Raw genomic sequence first — 23277 nt, 5'->3', positions numbered from 1 at the left:
GCTGACTTTGCCCCTCAGAGGGTATTTGGCCATATCTGAGACATCTAGTGAGTAGAGATCACAGATGCTGCTAAACATCCTAAAATACAACACAAAAGTGTACGGTTAATGGCAACAGTGCTGAGTTGAGAAACTGGATTAAGGTGATCTGGAGTTGCTAGTGCCCCTAGCTGCCTCTGGACACTAATAAAATGTTCTTGGGATGAAAATAATGCTATTCTGGGACTCAGGCTATATGTACAATTGGTTGTATACAATGTCTAGTGAGAAGTCAGAAATGATCAGGTACGTGAGGAGGTAAGACAATGAGATCATAATTAAAAGGAACATGTATGAAGACACAAAATGAAATTATCTCATGAATTTTATATTTTTAACTTTTTCATTATGGAACATTTCAAACATACACAAAAATAGAAAAAGTAGACATGAAAGAAAAATGAACACATGTATTTATCATCCAGGAATAACAATAAACATTAATTCATAAATACTCATCTCATCCATCTCCAGCAACACTGAATTATTCTAAGAAATTTTCATAACATTTCAATTTTATGTATTTCAGAATGTATCTCTCAAAGAGTATTTTTTTTAATATATGTTATGGACTAAATGTTTGTGTCCCTGCCCAAATTCATGTGTTGTAGCACCAACCTTCAACCTGATGGTATTTGAAGATCTGGCCTTTGGGAGGTGTTTAGGGTTGGATGAGGCCACGGGGGCGGGGATTCATGATGGGATTATTGCCCTGAGAAGAAGAGACATCAGAGAGCTTGTCCCTGCTCTTTCTTTCCTCCCATGCGCTTGCACGCACGCGCACACACACACACACACACACACACACAAAGAGGTTATGTGAACATACAGCAAGATGGCAGCTGTCTTCAAGCCAGAAAAAGAGCCTTCTCCAGAATCTAACCATGCTGGCACCCTGATCTCAGAGTTCCAGCCTCCAGAAATGTGAGAAAATAAACTTCTGTCACTTAAGCCACACAGTCTATGGAATTTTGTTATGGCAACCGAAGCTGAAGAATCCAATATATAACAATAGTACCATTATCACTCCTTAAGGAAAAAAAAAAAACCTTTTAATATAATTCATTATCCAGCAAGAGTTTTAATGTCTTGAATTGCTTCATAAACTGTTTCTAGTTGGATTGTGAGAATTAGGACCCAAACGTTGTTCTCAAGACAAATCTACAAAACAAACATTCAGAGAAGTTTAGCTTCTTGCTTTTTCCTTCCAGAGGAGGCAGTTATCTCCTTCTCCCACAGGTAATTATTTAATTTGTTTTATGATTTAACATTCTATATTTTAAATATAAGCAAAGATACACTTATATTCATAATACCTTCCCATTTCTAAGATAAATAATAGTATATTTATATTTTCTTTAACTGCTTTTGATGTGATACATTTTTTTGCTACAGTTTGCTTCTTAACCTCATAGTAATTTAAATTTATTTCCTCAATCATCTTTATTCATTTCACATCTATTTAAGTAGTTTTTCAATTGTTTAATAAATAAATACAGAAACGACAGAAAGGGATCCTTTGTATCTATTTTACATGTTTGAATCAGGAGTTTATAATTTCTCAATTGTTTTTATGAACCATTCCAAAATATCTTTCCAAGTTGGAGTTAAATGATGTGTCTGACTTTTATCAATTTTTTTCTTCTCATGTGTTTTGACCTTTTGTTTTGAATCTTTAAAAAATATATGTTAGAAGTCTTTAAAATGTCATTATGTCCCAACAGCCTTACACTGGGGAGGACATCTTGTTACACAAAAACACATTAGAAGGTCCAAGTTTTCATGTGTTTAAAATACTCTATCAACAATAGGACCCTGAAAAGAAAAAATATTAATAGTTGCAGAATACCAAAGTAATCAGCAATTTTAGGTACTGTGTAAACTGCTTTTACTCTGATGAGATTAAGGGAATGAATTGAATAGGATACATACTCTATGTTCTTACATGTGCTTTTAAAAAAAATCCTTGCAGCTGCTCTGTAAAAGACACTGTTAAGTGAATGATAAGACAAGCCACAGACTGGTAGAAAATACGTGCAGCAACACATATTTGACAGAGGTCTAATCTAAAATATGCAAAGAAGTCTTAAAATTCAACAATTAAAAAATAACCCAATTTTAAAATGGACAAAAGATTTGAACAGACATCTCACCAAAGAAGATATACAGATGGCAAATAAGCATATGAAAAGATGCTCATTTGTCATCAGGGAACCGCAAATTAAAACAACAATAATATACAATTACCTACCGATTAGGATAGCTAAAAAAAAAAACCAACAAACTGACAGTAACAATGGCTGGCAAGGACCTCTCACAGCTGCTGGGAATGCAAAATGGTACAGCCACTTTAGAAGACAGTTTGCATTTTCTCACAAACCTAAACAGTCTTACCATACAGTCCAGCAATTGCACTCCTTAATATTTACCCAACTGATTTGAAAAGTTATGTCCACAAAAAATTGAATGTTTATAGCTGCTTTATTCATAATCACCAAAAACTGGAAACAACTAAGATGTCCTTAATAGGTGAATGGATAAACAAACTATAATACATTCATACAATGGAATATTATTCAGTGACAAAAAGAAATGAGCTGTCAAGCCATGAAAGACATAGATGAATCTTCAATGCATATTGCTAATTAAAAGAAGCCAGTCTGAAAAGGCTACATATTGTAGGATTTCAATTATATGACATTCTGGAAAAAGTAAAAACTATAAAGACAATTAAAAATCAGTGGTTTCCAGAGGTACAGGGGGAGGGGAAGGAAGACTGAATATGTAAAGCACAAGGGTTTTTTTTTTTTTTTTTTTTTTGGTACGCGTGCCTCTCACTGTTGTGGCGTCTCCCGTTGCGGAGCACAGGCTCCGGACGCGCAGGCTCAGCGGCCATGGCTCACGGGCCCAGCCTCTCCGCGGCATGTGGGATCTTCCCGGACCGGGGCACGAACCCGTGTCCCCTGCATCAGCAGGCGGACTCCCAACCACTGCGCCACCAGGGAAGCCCAGCACAAGGGATCTTTTAGGGCAATGAAACAATTCTGTATAATAATATAATGTTGGATATACAATGCTATGCATTTGTCAATGTCCTCACATACAGATTTTCTGGTTCTATAAACATGGCAATTTTGTTAAATTCTATTGTGTTTCCTCACCATTAAGAGAAAAAGAAAGTATGGTTTGTTTATAAATGTACACTCTGCCTTACTGAGTATTTTCTGGTAAGGAAAGCTACTATTTTGGTGAGGCATTAATAAATCCTGATTCTTTCATTTACAATTTACAGGTGACTGTGATGATTGTGAGAATTTTCCAAAAACTGCCTTCTGGTTCCATTCATTTTAAACCTTGTTTCTCCTCCTTCACCCACATACTTCTGGGGCCAGGTCCATAGGACACATTCGCCAGGACATCATGACACAGCCTCTGACCACACACCTTTGGGTCATGATGCCCTAGTGAATTGGCACAGTGGTCAGTGGGACAGTTGCTGGAAGCCATTTGCCACACAGAACATCTACTAATACCTAAAAGATAAATGCAATGACTGTAAATTTTACAAAAATATATTTCTATGTGAATGTATTGCTAGGGCCCCTGCTATGACTTATAAAAGATCTATGTAAGTGAGGACCAAGCATTTAAGCTTCTCCAGATTCACAGAAAATCAGCCTCCAGGTGCTAGGAGTCTTTGGAAGTTCCTTTAATTTTTTTCACTTTTCAAGGTGAATAGCAATCGGGATTGCTAACAGTGAGAATGGGGAATGAGGTGGGTGGTTTGGGAGAGAAAATAATATGAAATAGCTATGAGAATGGAAATAGACTAGGGAAATATAATTATTGAGTAGCATTAGGACCCACCTGAAGTTCACGGGAAGGAATTTATAGAGAAACCAGTAGGCATGATGGTATACTGTACTGCAGCTATGTTTAGCCACACAATATAGACAAAGAGTGGGTGGAGAACTGGATTTGAGCAGGGGCATCATTTACCAAGCACATATTAGGAAGTGAGGGGGGTCAAGGGAGAAGAAGCTGTAAGCAAGACAATGATTCTAATGCTGGATATGAATTTTCACCTGCATTAGGAGAGGAGAGGGGATATCAAAGGTTGACAGTTAGTGGATAATGGTAGAATCAATAGATTGACAGGCCTTGTGGATCAAAGGATCGTTGGAATTGAATCCATGAGGGAGTAAACTAGAAAGATACAAAGTGGTGGCAAGAAATAGGATGCATGGAATTGAGATATGGATGAGTTGCTGTTATTGAAAGTGACAAAGCGTACAGGGTGCATCAGACTAAGTGGCTAGGGTGGTGTTGAGGACTGGCTCACTAAGAGAGACATTTCAAGGACCAGAAAGGATAGGGTGTTGAAAGGATCATTTTCTTTCTTTCTTTTTTTTTTTTTTTACATCTTTATTGGAGTATAGTTGCTTTACAATGGTGTGTTAGTTTTTGCTTTATAACAAAGTGAATCAGTTATACATATGTTCCCATATCTCTTCCCTCTTGTGTCTCCCTCCCTCCTACCCTCCCTATCCCACCCCTCTAGGTGGTCACAAAGCACCGAGCTGATCTCCCTGTGCTATGCGGCTGCTTCCCACTAGTTATCTGTTTTACGTTTGGTAGTGTATATATGTCCATACCACTCTCTCGCTTTGTCACCACTTACCCTTCCCCCTACCCATTTCCCCAAGTCCATTCTCTAGTAGGTCTGTGTCTTTATTCCTGACTTACCCCTAAGTTCTTCATGACATTTTTTTTTCTTAAATTCCATATATATGTGTTAGCATATGGTATTTGTCTTTCTCTTTCTGACTTACTTCACTCTGTATGACAGACTCTAGCTCCATCCACCTCATTACAAATAGCTCAATTTCGTTTCTTTTTGTAGCTGAGTAATATTCCATTGTGTACATGTGCCACATCTTCTTTATCCATTCATCCGATGATGGACACTTAGGTTGTTTCCGTCTCTGGGCTGTAAATAGAGCTGCAATGAACATTTTGGTACATGACCCTTTTTGAATTATGGTTTTCTCAGGGTATATGCCCAGTAGTGGGATTGCTGGGTCATATGGTAGTTCTATTTGTGGTTTTTTAAGGAACCTCCATACTGTTCTCCATAGTGGCTGTACCAATTCACATTCCCACCAGCAGTGCAAGAGTGTTCCCTTTTCTCCACACCCTCTCCAGCATTTATTGTTTTGAGATTTCTTGATGATGGCCATTCTGACTGGTGTGAGATGATATCTCATTGTACTTTTGATTTGCATTTCTCTAATGATTAATGAAGTTGAGCATTCTTTCATGTGTTTGTTGGCAGTCTGTATATCTTCTTTGGAGAAATGTCTATTTAGGTCTTCTGCCCATTTTTGGATTGGGTTGTTTGTTTTTTTGTTATTGAGCTGCATGAGCTGCTTATAAATTTTGGAGATTAATCCTTTGTCAGTTGCTTCATTTGCAAGTATTTTCTCCCATTGTGAGGGTTGTCTTTTGGCCTTGTTTATGGTTTCCCTTGCTGTGCAAAAGCTTTGAAGTTTCATTAGGTCCCATTTGTTTGTTTTTGTTTTTATTTCCATTTCTCTAGGAGGTGGGTCAAAAAGGATCTTGCTGTGATTTATGTCATAGCGTGTTCTGCCTATGTTTTCCTCTAAGAGTTTGATAGTTTCTGGCCTTACATTTAGGTCTTTAATCCATTTTGAGCTTATTTTTGTGTATGGTATTAGGGAGTGATCTAATCTCATACTTTTACATGTACCTGTCCAGTTTTCCCAGCACCACTTATTGAAGAGGCTGTCCTTTCCCCACTGTACATTCCTGCCTCCTTTATCAAAGATAAGGTGACCATATGTGCGTGGGTTTATCTCTGGGCTTTCTATCCTGTTCCATTGATCTATCTTTCTGTTTTTGTGCCAGTACCATACTGTCTTGATTACTGTAGCTTTGTAGTATAGTCTGAAGTGAGGGAGCCTGATTCCTCCAGCTCCATTTTTCGTTCTCAAGATTGCTTTGGCTATTCGGGGTCTTTTGTGTTTCCATACAAATTGTGAAATTTTTTGTTCTAGTTCTGTGAAAAATGCCAGTGGTAGTTTGATAGGGATTGCATTGAATTTGTAGATTGCTTTGGGTGGTAGAGTCATTTTCACAATGTTAATTCTTCCAATCCAAGAACATGGTATATCTCTCCATCTATTTGTATCATCTTTAATTTCTTTCATCAGTATCTTATAATTTTCTGCATACAGGTCTTTTGTCTCCTTAGGTAGGTTTATGCATAGATATTTTATTCTTTTTGTTGCAGTGGTAAATGGGAGTGTTTTCTTGATTTCACTTTCAGATTTTTCATCCTTAGTGTATAGGAATGCCAGAGATTTCTGTGCATTAATTTTGTATCCTGCTACTTTACCAAATTCATTGATTAGCTCTAGTAGTTTTCTGGTAGCATCTTTAGGATTCTCTATGTATAGTATCATGTCATCTGCAAACAGTGACAGCTTTACTTCTACTTTTCCGATTTGGATTCCTTTTATTTCCTTTTCTTCTCTGACTGCTGTGGCTAAAACTTCCAAAACTATGTTGAATAAGAGTGGTGAGAGTGGGAAACCTTGTTTTGTTCCTGATCTTAGTGGAAATGCTTTCAGTTTTTCACCATTGAGGACGATGTTGGCTGTGGGTTTGTCATATATGGCCTTTATTATGTTGAGGAAAGTTCCCTCTAGGCCTACCTTCTGCAGGGTTTTTATCATAAATGGGTGTTGAATTTTGTCAAAAGCTTTTTCTGCATCTATTGAGATGATCATACGGTTTTTCTCCTTCAATTTGTTAATATGGTGTATCACGTTGATTGATTTGCATATATTGAAGGATCCTTGCATTCCTGGAATAAACCCCACTTGATCATGGTGTATGATCCGTTTAATGTGCTGTTGGATTCTGTTTGCTAGTATTTTGTTGAGGATTTTTGCATCTATGTTCATCAGTGATACTGGCCTGTAGTTTTCTTTCTTTGTGACATCCTTGTCTGGTTTTGGTATCAAGGTGATGTTGGCCTCGTAGAATGAGTTTGGGAGTGTTCCTCCCTCTGCTATATTTTGGAAGAGTTTGAGAAGGATAGGTGTTAGCTCTTTTCTAAATGTTTGATAGAATTCGCCTGTGAAGCCATCTGGTCCTGGGCTTTTGTTTGTTGGAAGATTTTTAATCACAGTTTCAATTTCAGTGCTTATGATTGGTCTGTTCATATTTTCTATTTCTTCCTGATTCAGTCTTGGCAGGTTGTGCATTTCTAAGAATTTGCCCATTTCTTCCAGGTTGTCCATTTTATTGGCATAGAGTTGCTTGTAGTAATCTCTCATGATCTTTTGTATTTCTACAGTGTCAGTTGTTACTTCTCCTTTTTCATTTCTAATTCTATTGATTTGAGTCTTCTCCCTTTTTTTCATGATGAGTCTGGCTAATGGTTTATCAACTTTGTTTATCTTCTCAAAGAAGCAGCTTTTACTTTTATTGATCTTTGCTATCATTTTCTTCATTTCTTTTTCATTTATTTCTGATCTGATTTTCATGATTTCTTTCCTTCTGCTAACTTTGGGGTGTTTTTGTTCTTTCTCTAATTGCTTTAGGTACAAGGTTAAGTTGTTCATTTGAGATGTTTCCTGTTTCTTAAGGTGGGCTTGTATTGCTGTAAACTTTCCTCTTAGAACTGCTTTTGCTGCATCCCATAGGTTTTGGGTCATCGTGTGTCCGTTGTTATTTGTTTCTAGGTATTTTTTTATTTCCTCTTTGATTTCTTCAGTGAATACTTTGTTATTAAGTAGTGTATTGTTTAGCCTCCATGTGTTTGTATTTTTTACAGATCTTTTCCTGTAATTAATATCTAGTCTCAGTGTTGTGGTCAGAAAAGATACTTGATACAATTTCAATTTTCTTAAATTTACCAAGGCTTGATTTGTGACCCAAGATATGATCTATCCTGGAGAATGTTCCATAAGCACTTGAGAAAAATGTGTATTCTGTTGTTTTTGGATGGAATGTCCTATAAATATCAATTAAGTCCATCTTGTTTAAAGTATCATTTAAAGCTTGTGTTTCCTTATTTCTTTTCATTTTGAATGATCTGTCCATTGGTGAAAGTGGGGTGTTAAAGTCCCCTACTATGAATGTGTTACTGTCGATTTCCCCTTTTATGGCTGTTAGTATTTGCCTTATGTATTGAGGTGCTCCTATGTTGGGTGCATAAATATTTACAATTGTTATATCCTCTTCTTGGATGGATCCCTTGATCATTATGTAGTGTCCTTCTTTGTCTCTTCTAATAGTCTTTGTTTTAAAGTCTATTTTGTCTGATATGAGAATTGCTACTCCAGCTTTCTTTTGGTTTCCATTTGCATGGAATATCTTTTTCCATCCCCTCACTTTCTGTCTGTATGTGTCTCTAGGTCTGAAGTGGGTCTCTTGTAGACAGCAAATATATGGGTCTTGTTTTTGTATTCATTCAGCCAATCTGTGTCTTTTGGTGGGAGCATTTAGTCCATTTACATTTAAGGTAATTATCGATATGTATGTTCTTATTCCCATTTTGTTAATTGTTTTGGGTTCATTATTGTAGGTCTTTTCCTTCTCTTCTGTTTCTTGCCTAGAGAAGTTCCTTTAGCATTTGTTGTAAAGCTGGTTTGGTGGTGCTGAACCCTCTCAGCTTTGCTTGTCTGTAAAGGTTTTAATTTCTTCATCAAAGCTGCATGAGATCCTTGCTGGTAGAGTAATCTTGGTTGCAGGTTTTTCTCCTTCATCACTTTAAATATGTCCTGCCACTCCCTCTGGCTTGCAGAGTTTCTGCTGAAAGATCAGCTGTTAACCTTATGGGGATTCCCTTGTGTGTTATTTGTTGTTTTTCCCTTGGTACTTTTAATATGTTTTCTTTTTATTTAATTTTTGACAGTTTGATTAATATGTGTCTTGGCGTATTTCTCCTTGGATTTATCCTGTATGGGACTCTCTGTGCTTCCTGGACTTGATTAACTATTTCCTTTCCCATATTAGGGAAGTTTTCAACTATAATCTCTTCAAATATTTTCTCAGTCCCTTTCTTTTTCTCTTCTTCTTCTGGAACCCCTATAATTCGAATGCTGGTGCGTTTAATGTTGTCCCAGAGGTCTCTGAGACTGTCCTCAATTCTTTTCATTCTTTTTTCTTTATTCTGCTCTGCAGTAGTTATTTCCACTATTTTATCTTCCAGGTCACTTATCCGTTCTTCTGCCTCAGTTATTCTGCTATTGATCCCATCTAGAGTATTTTTAATTTCATTTATTGTGTTGTTCATCATTGCTTGTTTCATCTTTAGTTCTGCTAGGTCCTTGTTAAATGTTTCTTGCATTTTGTCTATTCTATTTCCAAGATTTTGGATCATCTTTACTATCATTATTCTGAATTCTTTTTCAGGTAGATTGCCTATTTCTCCTTCATTTGTTAGGTCTGGTGGGTTTTTATCTTGCTCCTTCATCTGCTGTGTGTTTTTCTGTCTTCTCATTTTGCTTATCTTACTGTGTTTGGGGTCTCCTTTTTGCAGGCTGCAGGTTCATAGTTCCCATTGTTTTTGGTGTCTGTCCCCAGTGGCTAAAGTTGGTTCAGTGGGTTGTGTAGGCTTCCTGTGGAGGGGACTAGTGCCCGTGTTCTGGTGGCTGAGGCTGGATCTTGTCTTTCTGGTGGGCAGGTCCACGTCTGGTGGTGTGTTTTGGGGTGTCTGTGGACTTATTATGATTTTAGGCGGCCTCTCTGCTAATGGGTGGGATTGTGTTCCTGTCTTGCTAGTTGTTTGGCATAGGGTGTCCAGCACTGTAGCTTGCTGGTCGTTGAGTGAAGCTGGGTGTTGGTGTTGAGATGGAGATCTCTGGGAGATTTTCGCCATTTGATATTATATGGAGCTGGGAGGTCTCTTGTGGACCAGTGTCCTGAAGTTGGCTCTCCCACCTCAGAGGCACAGCACTGACTCCTGGCTGCAGCACCAAGAGCCTTTCATCCACACGGCTCAGAATAAAAGGGAGAAAAAGTAGAAAGAAAGGAAGAAAAGAAAAGAAAAGAAAGAAAGAAAGAGAGAGAGAAAGGAGGGAGGGAGGGAGGGAGGAAGGAAGGAGGGGAGGAAGGAAAGAAAGAAACAAGATAAAATAAAATAAAGTAAGATAAAATAAAATAAAGTTATTAAAATAAAAAATAATTATTAAGAAAAAAAATTTTTTTAAGAAAAAAGCAAAACAAAAAAAACGGATGGGGGCATCCCTGGTGGCGCAGTGGTTGAGAGTCCGCCTGCCGATGCAGGGGACATGGGTTCGTGCCCCAGTGTGGGAAGATCCCACATGCCACGGAGCGGGTAGGTCCGTGAGCCATGGCCGCTGAGCCTGCGCGTCCAGAGCCTGTGTTCCGCAACGGGAGAGGCCACAACAGTGAGAGGCCCGCGTACCAGAAAAAAAAAAAAAAAAACAGACGGATAGAACCCTAGGACAAATGGTGAAAGCAAAGCTATACTGACAAAATCTCACACAGAAGCATACACATACACACTCACAAAAAGAGGAAAAGGGGAAAAAATCATAAACCTTGCTTTCCAAGTCCACCTCCTCAGTTTGGGATGATTCGTTGTCTATTCAGGTATTCCACAGATTCAGGCTACATCAAGTTGATTGTGGAGCTTTAATCCGCTGCTCCTGAGGCTGCTGGGAGGGATTTCCCTTTCTCTTCTTTGTTCTCACAGCTTCCGGGGCTCAGCTTTGGATTTGGTCCCGCCTCTGCGTGTAGGTCACCTGAGGGCGTCTGTTCTTTGCTCAGACAGGATGGGGTAAAGGAGCAGCTGCTTCGCGGGCTCAGGCCGGGGGGAGGGAGGGGTATGGAGTGCGGGGCGAGCCTGCGGCGTCAGACGCCGGCATGTCGTTGCACTAGCCTGAGGCGCGCCGTGCGTTCTCCTGGGGAAGTTGTCCCTGGATCCCGGGACCCTGGCAGTGGCGGCTGCACAGGAATGGGGGTGTGGATAGTGACCTGTGCTCGCACACAGGCTTTTTGGTGGCGGCAGCAGCAGCCTTAGCGTCTCATGCCCGTCTCTGGGGTCCGAGCTTTTAGCCGCGGCTCGCGACCGTCTCTGAAGCTCCTTTAAGCAGCGCTCTTAATCCCCTCTCCTCGCACCAGCAAACAAAGAGTGAAGAAAAAGTCTCTTGCCTCTTCAGCAGGTCCAGACTTTTCCCCAGACTCCCTCCCGGCTAGCTGTGGCGCCCTAGCCCCCTTCAGGCTGTGTTCATGCAGCCAACCCCAGTCCTCTCCCTGCGATCTGACCAAAGCCGGAGACTCAGCTCCCAGACCCCGCCCGCCCCGGCAGATGAGCAGACAAGCCTCTCGGGCTGGTGAGTGCCGGTCGGCACCGATCCTCTGTGCGGGAATCTCTCCGCTTTGCCCTCCGCACCCCTGTTGCTGCGCTCTCTCTCCTCTGTGGCTCTGAAGCTTTCCCCCTCCGCCACTCCCGTCTCCGCCAGTGAAGGGCCTTCCTAGTGTGTGGAAACCTTTTCTCCTTCACAGCTCCCTCCCACTGGTGCAGGTCCCGTCCCTATCCTTTTGTCTCTGTTTATTCTCTGTTCTTTTGCCCTACCCAGGTACGTGGGGGGGTTTCTTGCCTTTTGGGAGGTCTGAGGTCTTCTGCCAGCGTTCAGTAGTTGTTCTGTAGGAGTTGTTCCACGTGTAGATGTATTTCTGGTGTATCTGTGGGGAGGAAGGTGATCTCTGCGTCTTACTCTTCCGCCATCTTCCCTTCTAGGATCTCTAATGATGTTCTTAAAATAAACCTTACTCACTAGAATATAGAAAAGCTGGATTCATAAAAGTCTCCAAAGGAGGAAAAGGAGGAGGAGGGGGATAAGGAAGAAGAAGCAGCTGCAGCCAAAAGGATCATTTATATGTGTATCAAAATCCCAAGAAATAAGACAGGAGTACAGATGAGTGACAGTGAAGTAGGTGCTCATGCCATCAAGAAATGAAGGAGAAGAACCTGAGAGTTAGTACATGAAAGCAACAGTGAATAGCAGTGGGTATGTAATCTGATAACATGAGATTCAAATCTGGGAGGGATTAAGGAGTGATGACCTAGAAGCAGCAATGAGGACCAGAGAACCCACTGCCAGACCCAGTGACAGTTATGGAGGAAACACAGCCACCAAATGAGAGGGCTGAAGAGGCAGATATATCCTCAAAAGACAGCCTCATTTTCATTTTGAAGAAAAAGTTCTAAAAGTACATTGGATTTTGCTAAGTATGGACTGAAATTCCAAAAGGCACACATTATAGTACAATTTCAATGTCCATCTATAATTTCCTGGCTATGGTAGTGGATAAAGGTTTATTTGGGCTGATGCAAAGTGTTACACATTCTTCTAATAAATGGGAAAAGTAAGGTTAGAGGATAGTATTACATAAATATGTATGTACACATAGTTTTTCTGAGGGTTAACAAGAAATACCTGTTTTCCTGTGGAGGAAAGAACTTTAATGTTGGAGGGAGAATTTTACCTTTATTTTATACTCTGCTGTAGTACAATATTGCAATGCATGATGATGTGAGATAAAATATGAATACTTATTGGGTCTTTGATATTAAGGAATAATTTTTCTTAGGTGTGACAAAGGTATTACGTTCTAAAATTTATAATTTAGAGATACACATATAAATATTTACAGATCAAATATTTGTAGGTATTAGCCTAAAAATAATATGAAAGGGGTGGTGGGTAAGTGGTGTAGTAGGTGACTTAGATAAAATAAGATCATTCAGCACTTAAATAAGATTGAAGCTAGGTTATGGTTACATGGAAGTTCATTACACTACTCTACTTTTGCATATATTTCAAATTGTCCATGATAAAAAGTTTTAGAAAATAACTTTTAACTTATTGAACATTGCAATAGGTAATACCTATTCAGATTCAATTTTGTTTCAATTCCATGCTTTATTATTGCATTAAATTGGGGGAATGCAATGATATAAGTCTTCACGGTCCTAGTCCTCATGTGTTTATAACTTAAAGGGGAAAACAAACAATTAGCAACCCCCTGCCCCCCCCCCCAAAAAAAATTATGAGATGTGTCGAGGAGGGCTTTATAAACCATGTTGAGTTTGGGTTTGGTCCTGAAAAATAATGAGAAGCCATTTCAGTGTTTTAATCAGAGAAAAGTATTATCAGTTGTCTCCATATTATTCACTCTAACATGAGGAACTGATTGAAAAAGGGCTAAATAGTGGAGGAGTGCGATCAGTTACAAGGCTATTATCGTCTAGGCTTATATTGATGGAAGTCTGTAATATAAAGCGTGAGCAGAGGAGGAAAAATCAGCAAAGAAACTGAAAAGAAATGGTGGGTGAATAAGTGTGATGTCATAAATCTAGAGGATGTGGTCTCAGGAGTCCAATACCAACCAGGGGCTAGGCAGGATGATTACTTATTGCCTAAACCACATAAGCCATAATGGTGTATGATCTTGCCATTCCATCCCTCTTCTCAGAAGCACGCAATGGCTTCGCATGGCCCCTAAGAAGAATCTGCCCTCCTGTGGCATTCAAGGCTCTGGTCTCATCTCACTGTGTATCCCTTTATGCACTGTATGCTCAGGATTGGATTTGATGGGATAAATTGAGAAATTTTAAAACTACTTGCTTTGGAAAACACTGCTCAGGCTGGGCATAATTATCCTTCTTTATCAAAATTTCTCATCCTTGTAAATCTTAGCCCAAACACCAACTCCCCCATGATCATCCCTAGGCTATCTATTTCTTCTTCCTGTGTGCCCCAAGTACATTAACTAGACCGCAGTTTTGCACTTAGGTAATTACTTCACTGTGGCTTTATGCAGTTGACAGTGGTTTTCCTATCTTCTCCCCAACTAAGTTAGAAACCCCTTGAGATCCAACAGTGTATTAATTCAATTTTACCTTCTTTGATTACTTTACCTATCTTCCTTGATTACTTAACCAATACATATTTATTGGAATAAAATAATTTATCTCCTTTTGTGCATATTAGAATAAAATCTAGATTAATGATGTTTTCCATAGAAAACTTTGAGTTTACCTTAAATGCTCAACCATGTTATGAACATGTGTGATAACTTTAAGATAATGACAGGGCAAATTTGAGTGCATAAAATTCTTTATTTAGAACAATAAAGTATGTGTATATATAATGTAATTTCAAATTCAAACCTGTATAAAAAAGGGTCAGGACATAAACCTATTTTAAAAAGTACACATACAGTACATACACATCACATTTTACAACCTTTTTTATTTAACTTCAGTCATAATAAAACTATAGAATAATGTTGACATACATTTACATTACAATATGCAAACTCCAATCTATGACTGAACTAGCAATATATCTGTGCATCCATCTAAATGTCTGAATACTTTAAGTCCATTGATTTAAAAAATAGTGGCAAGTGGACACTATAATCACACATTAATCCTTAGAATATAGGAGAATAGGGTATTTTGATTGGAAATTTTTATTTAGTGAGTCATAGCTCAGAAATCAAGTAACTGAAAATACTATGTTTTTTTAGTTTAAACAATTTTATTTTAAAGAACAACATAAGATGTAATTGGAGACGGCGGTTATAAATACATGTACGATGCTTAAGAAACATTTTAGGATCAAGAATATCCATTTTAATATGGATTATTTCTAAAACAGTATCTTGTTAGGAAATGAAAGTACCATTATTTTATCTTTACAAAGGCATTTCCAGCAACACCATAAACTGTGTGATCAAACACCACAAATGAACTGGTTGGAATTTCAATCTGAATGTTTATATTTTAATGCCAATTTCAGAATAATACTGTTTCAAAACAAGCTGGCTTTCTCTAAAATTCTTATCCCACTTTCCAATCCTGAAATATAATTTATGGTTTACCCATCTCCAAACGGATTCGAAAGTATCTTTTTGCACTTAAAAACTTTATGAGCATCTTACATTTTCTGCTCTTAGCTTTTAAGAAAAATGAGAGCATTTAAATGCTTGATTTGGTACACTTCCAAATGTTACACACATCTCATCTTGGGTAAAATGTACTCTTGGTTTTCATTCTTCAGAGGTGATCCAAAAATGTTTATTTAAGCAACGGAAAAAGCCATCTCTTGTGTAAGTGGTTATCCGACTCACCCTACAGGAGACTGATTTTCACTTTTACGAATGGACCCTATTTACATTACAAACAAGAACAGCCATAGCTTTTTATGTTCAAATTGCTTATTCACAGAGATCAGAGTTGGATATTTTATATGCGATAGTTTCAGCTCTATTTTATCATCTTTGTCAGTCACATATCAATAGGTTTCTCTCATACCTATGGTATGACTTGACTTCACCATATAGATAAATAAAAATTGAGAGCCAAAGAAGGGCAGTGATTTACCAATACCTGTTAATGGCAGAGTGGAAGCTCCTGACAATTTTTCCTAACATCCATCCCACTATGTCCAACTGCCTTCTTGAAAAATATATTTCTTAGTTAAATTAGAATAGGTTGGGAATGGCTAAAAGCCCCATACTGGAATTACATTTTGAAACCAGAACCTAGCTTCAGAAAAACATTAAGAAATATCCATGAATTCTGCGTGGAGTTTTCTATTAATTTAAAACTTCATTTGAATTAGAATACCAAAATATGCCACAAAGTTTCTCCGGAGTACTTTAATTCTTACTAAAAGCAGATATTTCATTGTGAACATACTTTATCATACATTGTCATTTTTCACATAGTTAATCCTTTTCAAAGAGAATAGGGTACTTGTTCTGTTAAAGTATTGAAAAAAATAACTTGTTTCTGACTCATTAGAAAGTGGCTGTGTGGTAAGCACATCAGATTATAATACAAAATCAAGCAACGCTTTGATATCACAGGGCAGGCACCGTTTATCAGTGCCAGTTTCTCTATAGATTTGGGTTCTACCACAGAGGTACAAAGCTTAATTATACTTTACTCTAAAGTATAATTTAGCATCTGCAGACTTCTGAAACCATTTTAAAAGACAATTTTGAAACATTACAAAAGAGAACTATCAGATACATGGTACCAGTTTAAAAGGTGATTTCACAGTTTAAGATGTCAGTTGTGAGTTTTCCATGATTTATAAAGGATGTTCAGAACACATATTGGATAAAATAAAGCAAAGACATATATGTATATATATATTTTAATCTCCAAGTAGATATGAGAGTTCATTCCCAAGCAACTACCAACCAAAGTAATGTTCAACATTTTTCTATTGTTCGTGTATTTTACTGAATTTTAGTGTTTTAAAAATTGGTAATCCACACAACTCTCAATGAACCAATACATTTAATTAGGCAGAATACATCTCCCCTTGCCTACCGTGCCAGATTTCATAACTTGCTGAATTTGTTTATTTAACCCTATCAATTAGGACCATGTCCTTGTGTGTTAAAACCCAGCTACCAGCTTTGAGAACAAAAGTACATCTATTATACTCTAAAGCTCATTAAGCAGCATTTTTACATACTTACAAAAACTGAAACCATTGCTGAAACAAACTATTAGATTGAGAAGTATCAATCTTCTCAATTGACACATGACCTACACACATACTCATGTTAATCTATGTCTATTTTCTTCAAAACAATCAACATCACACACTGAGACAGGTCCTTTCAGCCATTAAATTGATCTCTGGTTTTATTATATATAATTGGTTGCACCATGGGATATTTGAGGGACTGAATAAATTAATGCAACTTCCCAAAGCATCTGGGTTGTATCTTAGAGACATGACTAGTGTTTGAGGAACCACAGCACTTTAGAGGAGGGATCGTAGAAATCATCTGAGCTCTTTGGTATAAAAAAGAGCAAGGGCCACTTACTAGAGTTGTATTTGAATTAGCTTTGAACATAAGCTAAAATCCAGCTCTACTAGAAGTTCTTGGACTTTTGAAAACAAAGGAAAGATAGCAGTTTTTCATGCCCTTCTCTATCACTGCATTGAAAACAGTCATGTGATGGTGATAGACATGGCAATGATGTTATCACAAGGATCAAGTTAGAATGGAAAGCTTTGGATTCCTGTATGTGTACGTTTGTGATATATTAAAAGAATCTTCATCAAAATAAACCAAAAGAAATCATTCCTTGACCTTAGTCAGATGGTCCTTTGAAATAAAAAAAATTGGCAAGGGAAATTCACTTAATGTCTTACAAGTTCTGGTTTAAAAATGCAATGTCCATCTTGGGAATTCCTGCCAAGTTCACTCAATATGACAAAAACGCTGTCGCATATTTTAATAGCAAACTGACATGCGTAACTACATAAAGCTTTCTTTTTATTTTTAATTCATAAACCTTAATGAATACAGAGTGCCTGATTTTAAATAAATGGATCCTTTAAACAGATAATGGTGATTATACTATAAATAACTAAAGTTTCCTGATCCCCTGCATTCTTGTAAAAGCCAAGTCACCTAGTTTTCAACACCCATATTAGCATGTGTGTGGTTATCTAACCGTAGATACTAAATATCATAATTTATATTTACTCTCTCCCACAGCAGAAATTGAAAATGCGGCCTCCATACATTCAGTGATTTCTCCTAAGTCCCTTTACATAACTCTGTGATAGTTTTAGAATATAAACATTTTGTAATATAATTTGCAAGCACAATTTGTACACGCCATAGTGGTCAAGGGCGAAGGCTGACTTCACCAGGGGTGCCAGATGCCCCCCTCGGCAGACTGTTCTGCTGGGCAGTGTCCACAGCTTCTTCGTGTGATGACTCTTTCGGAGTCTCTCCTCTGCAAAGGCATCACTGTTGTGTAATTCAGTACTGGCTCCCCTGCATGACTAAAGTCAGACAACCATGTCCGTTCGTCTAGTGGGATACGGTTGAGCACACTCTGTGTCAGAAAGAGACCAAGCTCAGACCCATATCATTCCTTGATCAGCAGCTAGAAGGCTGACCTGCCCCTACCCCCACCCTCTTTTCCCACTGCTTTCTAAATGAACAGTGGCTGATGCTATGGAGTTTTTGTTTTTTGAATTTTTTCTAGATCCCTTTGATAAAAATGATGACCCCCACTATCCAGGCTGAAATCTACTTGCAGAGACCAAGATAACTATGAACTGCAGGTTGTAACTGTAAAATAAAGCTATGTGGTTTTTCAACAATTAGACGTTTCTGGAGGCATGCAAAACGGTACGTGCAGCCTGGGACACGTGCTTTCTCTCCCAACATCAGCTGCAAGTTCTAATTGAGACCACAAATCCCCCAGGTCCTTAAAATAGAGTCCTGCTAGGTGCAAGTTCTTCTTTACAGATGATTAATTCAGTGCCAGTTTCACAGTAAAACACTTTGTTCCAATTTCTGAATCATCCACATAGTCATGGGTAGCAAGAACAGATAAAGATGCGGTCTGTCACTCCAGACAGAATAGGAATTTGTTTAAAGCTGCTTCATTTATGAAGCAAACATGAACTGTTACCCGCCTAGAGAAGAAAAAAGAGAGATTATAGCATATCTGCTTTCTACCTTCTTTTCGTTCTCAGTAGCTGAATTCATGTGGCTTTGAATGAGTAATAGATTTACAATGCATGCTTCACTTACACAGCCTAAAATAACTTGACAAATGTTTCCTAGATGCAGTGATCAGTCACTTGCTGATCTCCCTAGTAACATTTTACATAATCTGAAATGATCTTACTGTTTACTGAGTGTCTCTTCCCATTAGAATGTAAGCCCCATGAGGAACATAGAGCTTTTGTTTATCTTTTTCACTGCTGTATTCCAACACCTAGAACAGTGCCTGGTACAAAATAGATACGGGTGTCCCCTGCTTTTCAAAGTTCCCTTTATACCACTTTGCTTTTACAAAACACCTACTTTAGTACCTGTTTTCAACAAACGAAAGAAATCCAAAGAGGATTTTTGCTTTTATGAAAAAAGGCAAAAAGAGACCGTCGCATTCAGGGTTTGTTCTGCAGTGAGCCTACAGAGGCAGTGTGCACCGCCAGCAGTGAGAGTGGCACCGCCAAGTTCTTCCCCGGAACTACACTTAGCCTCTCAGCATAAAGCCACCATAACTTTGAATTGTGTCTACGAGCATCTGTGCTTTACATAGATTTATTTTATGCATCGCATTAGCAAGATGTATCCTAAGGTGATTGCGTCTTTGCTTTAGGCCATTTTGGTTTAAGACAGGTTTCATTGGAATGCTCTACTTTTGCATAGCACTGGAGGGGGACACTTGTACTCAATAAATATTTCTTGAACATAGAGTGGATGAATGAATACCCTGTGGCTTTCATACCCCCAAGCACAGCACAGATTATCTCCATTTCTGATGAGTGTTATCAATCTATGTAGCCTTGAATTTCTCTAACAAGCCTTTGAAGAGGTTGTAAACAGGTGGTGAGGGGAGAGGGTCTGAAGAACAATGGCGGTGTTCAGAGTGGAGAAGTGGAGATTGATGGAGTGGCATGCAAGAGATATCTGGGACAGGCGGAGAGGCTGATCAGAGGCCACCCACAAATGACAGCCTCCTAGCCACAGATCAGTGCCAGTATCCTGACTGCCTAGCCAGGTTCTAGCAATCACTTCTCCCAGCTGAGGAAAGAGCAGCAGTAGGATCTCCTTCAGTGCTGTCAGCCAGAAGAAGAAAGATAGAAATCCTGGCACCACATTCCTGACAAAGCCTCTGGGGAAGTTCATTTGGCCTCAGCACAGCTTACTGTACTTGCTGAAGCATGAAAGCCAGACTCTGTTTTAGCTTTTCAGTGCTGGTGTTAAACCACTGAGCTTTGGACTCAGCTTTCAGATTTTTCAGCTTTCAGGTGAAGTATTTGTACTTCCTTATCTTTTTTTCTTTTTTAATTATAGGCAGCATTTGCATGCTATCTTCAATCACAACCCCTAAATAAATGTGTATTTTGCATTTAGTTTCTTCCCTACTCTTTTCCTATTTTGTCCTTATTTATCAATCCCAGAACCAGAGATCACTGGTTTTAAAATGTTTGAGATCATTACATAGGCTATATATAAAACTTTATAGTATGAGTGATAAGAAGTACAGTGTTTTTTTCCAGTAATATGCTAAATGTATATTACTCTAATGTAATATACGAAATGTATGCAATCATTAAATGTAATATATTGAAAATGTAAATATATAAAATGTAATAATATACTAAAAACCATATTACATGACAATTTACCAAAGAGAGAACTCTAAAAAATAGAAAACCTGTATTTAGGAAAGCAGAATTAAATACTGGAGGAGAAATTAACAGGCATTAAGAGCAAATTTCAGAAATGCAAATTACTTAGCAGATATTTTAAAAATAAAACTTGGTTAGAAAAGCAGAAGGAAATCACAAAAAAGCAAAAAATATATATATTTTTTGAAAAAGCTACAAATAACTTGAAACTCTAAACGTAAGCGTAGAGAAGCAAGATTGGAAATCTATTCTGATTATGTCTTTGGATCATTTCGCAAAGAAAACAAACATAAAAACCAACAAATGGTTTCCCATAGAACGAAACTACCATTTCTATAATAATACCATGGATTCTGGCAACAACCTCACGAAATAAATAGGGTGAGTATTATTATCCTCCCATTACATTTGAAGAATCAGGGGTTAAAAGACAACTGACTCATCCAGGAACCTACAGCTAATTAAGGTGCAGATTAGACCCAAGTCTAATCCCTTCTAATCCTCTGCATCACAATGTATCTATACAGAGTGAGCTCCAAACCAAAACCTTCAAAATTCTAGAAATTCTTAGGAAATATGTGGTAAAGAGTCAAAGATCTGGCCATTGGTAACCAACCATTATTGAGTCCTGTGCAATCAATGTCCCAGCATAACTTGCCCTCATCCCTATTCCAATTCTAGGATCGACTTTCTTCTGTCTTAGATCTACTGGAAACTTCCAGGTTGTGTTTCTTTTATGAATCTCTCCACCAGCCTAATTATAATAAGAATTACTTTCTAGGGGTTTCCCTGGTGGCCCAGGGGTTAAGAATCTGCCTGCCAATGCAGGGAACATGAGTTCGAGCCTTGGTCCGGGAAGACCCCACAGGCCGCGGAGCAACTAAGCCCGTGTGCCACAACTACTGAGCCTGTGCTCTAGAGCCCACAAGCCACAACTACTGAGCCTGCGTGCCACAACTACTGAAGCCCACACGCCTAGAGCCTGTGCTCTGCAACAAGAGAAGCCACTGCAATGAGAAGCCCGTGCACCACAACGAAGACCCAACACAGCCAAAAATAAATAAATTAAAAAAAAATTACTTTCTACACTTACCATGCTGGGATAAGTCCCTAAACACCACCATCTCAGTATCTACAAACTCATGCTATTTACCGTCAACCAAACTGGGCCTTCTCCGTGATTACACGGTCCTTCTCCCAAGGTCTCAATTAAAATTCTTCGTGGATGACTTCCCAATCCCCAATCTATTATTTGCAGCGCTTACTGTACTCTGAATTTCCAGTGAAGCATATTTGGCCACTGGTTAATAATTCCTAACGGCTCCTTCTCCCATTTTTTTCTATTGGCACTGCCATCTGGTTAGTCCCATAGGCTCCAAATCATCCCTGATTACTGCCTGTGATGTCAAGCCTCACATCCCATTAGGAACTAGGACTTATTCTTTTACTGCAGTGACTCCAAAATGGCCTATGCTTTCCTATCTCCATGGCTGTGACCCTAGTTCAGGTTGTCATTCTCTCACACCTGTTTTGAAGATTGGCCTCCTAAGTGGACTCCTTGATTCCAGGTCACCACTCCCATCCATCTGGCCACGCCAACGTCTGATTACTTTCCGAAACCTCTGCTTTGATTGTATTATGTCTTTTCTAAACCCTCCAAGGACTCCTTATATTACTCAATGAAGTGTAAGCCCTGTACTTGGAATTCAGACCTTGTTTCAAACTGATGCCCATCCTTTCTCAGCATTTTAACCCTTTATGTGTACTTCTACTGGAGTCCAGCTGTACAAACTCTTGAACACAGTCTGTACTTTCAGCTCCCTGATTTAACTTATGCCATTTGCAGTATCTGGATTTACCACTTCCCTATTGCCAGTAAAATTTTAGCAATCATCCAAGATCCAGTTCCATACAAATGCCACCTCCATCACCCTTACAATAAAGCCTTTCTCCAAATGATTTCTCTCCCCAGTTAAATAAGACAATTGTATATGGGTGGTACAATTCTATGGGATGCCATCTGTACCAGTCATTATCTAGAGCTATGTTCAGGGCACATCCTCTACAACCATATGCAGTGGCTTTGCCTTTGACTCATTATTGCATTTCTTTGTCAGCTTCTTTTGTTGTTTTTTAACCAAAATCTCCTTTAGTCTGTTTTAAAATAGGTTATTATGCATATGTCTTATCTCCTTTTGTAGGCCATAAGCAATTTGAGGACAGAACTAGGTTATATTAAGCTTTGCATCCAACAGTGCACGTACTAGAGCTTGTTGGTGTCACATTTGTGGTTAGAATGAAGAGTAAAATTGTGCTATGATCTACTCTATTTCTTTCTCTTAAACTGTGCTACACGCAACCCAATAAATGAAAAATTCTTCTGGGATGCCACATACGTATACTTGTCATTAGCTAGTTGACTAAATACATTTTTAACTTTTTGCATAGATAATTTCACGTTTGATGTCAAATAAACACAGCTTTTGTATATTTTCTCTTAGAGGCAACTTCTTTTGTTTCTGGGTCATTATCTACATTCCTTCCTTGTATTTAAAATATCAAATCCTCCTCTTCATTTTCCAATTATAGGTTGGAGAACTATTCCATATGTTTTCTATTCTAGTGTTCCAATATTTGTCCTGGTTTAATTTCTTTTAGTTCATGAAACTTCTATTTCAGGGAGAAATCCTTGCCACAAACCTGAGTCATTCCTTATATTTTCCCCTTTTTTTGTGAAGCAAGAAAATGACTATAATCCAAATTATATCCAATTTTTAAAATATATAATTACAACTCCATATTTCATTTCTATCTTGGTACTTTTTACTACTGTTCTTCTTATTTCTTGGCATATTTCCTCTCCTACCATGTCACAGTCTGTTCCCCCAAGCCTTTCCCTCCACCACATCCCTTTCCCCAAATTATACTCAAATTTCCTTGGCAGGTTTTACCAAACCTCTGTTGATACAAGGAA

General features: G+C 38.4%; 1 protein-coding gene across 3 annotated transcripts in view; it reads right to left on the bottom strand.

The window, feature by feature from the left end:
* Positions 1 to 14217: 14217 nt before the first annotated feature.
* Positions 14218 to 23277, bottom strand: part of KITLG (KIT ligand) — a 95121-nt gene continuing 86061 nt past the window's right edge. For 2 of the 3 annotated variants that reach the window (XM_030856427.2, XM_030856424.3), the window contains one exon: positions 14218 to 18575. The gene's annotated coding sequence lies outside the window, so the exon portion shown is untranslated. The remainder of the gene's footprint in view (positions 18576 to 23277) is intronic. The other variant, XM_060306363.1, reaches the window with a different exon arrangement.

The sequence above is a fragment of the Globicephala melas genome, chromosome 10, assembly GCF_963455315.2.
Source record: "Globicephala melas chromosome 10, mGloMel1.2, whole genome shotgun sequence".
NCBI lineage: Eukaryota > Metazoa > Chordata > Mammalia > Artiodactyla > Delphinidae > Globicephala > Globicephala melas.
This window is presented reverse-complemented; position numbering and strand designations above follow the sequence as displayed.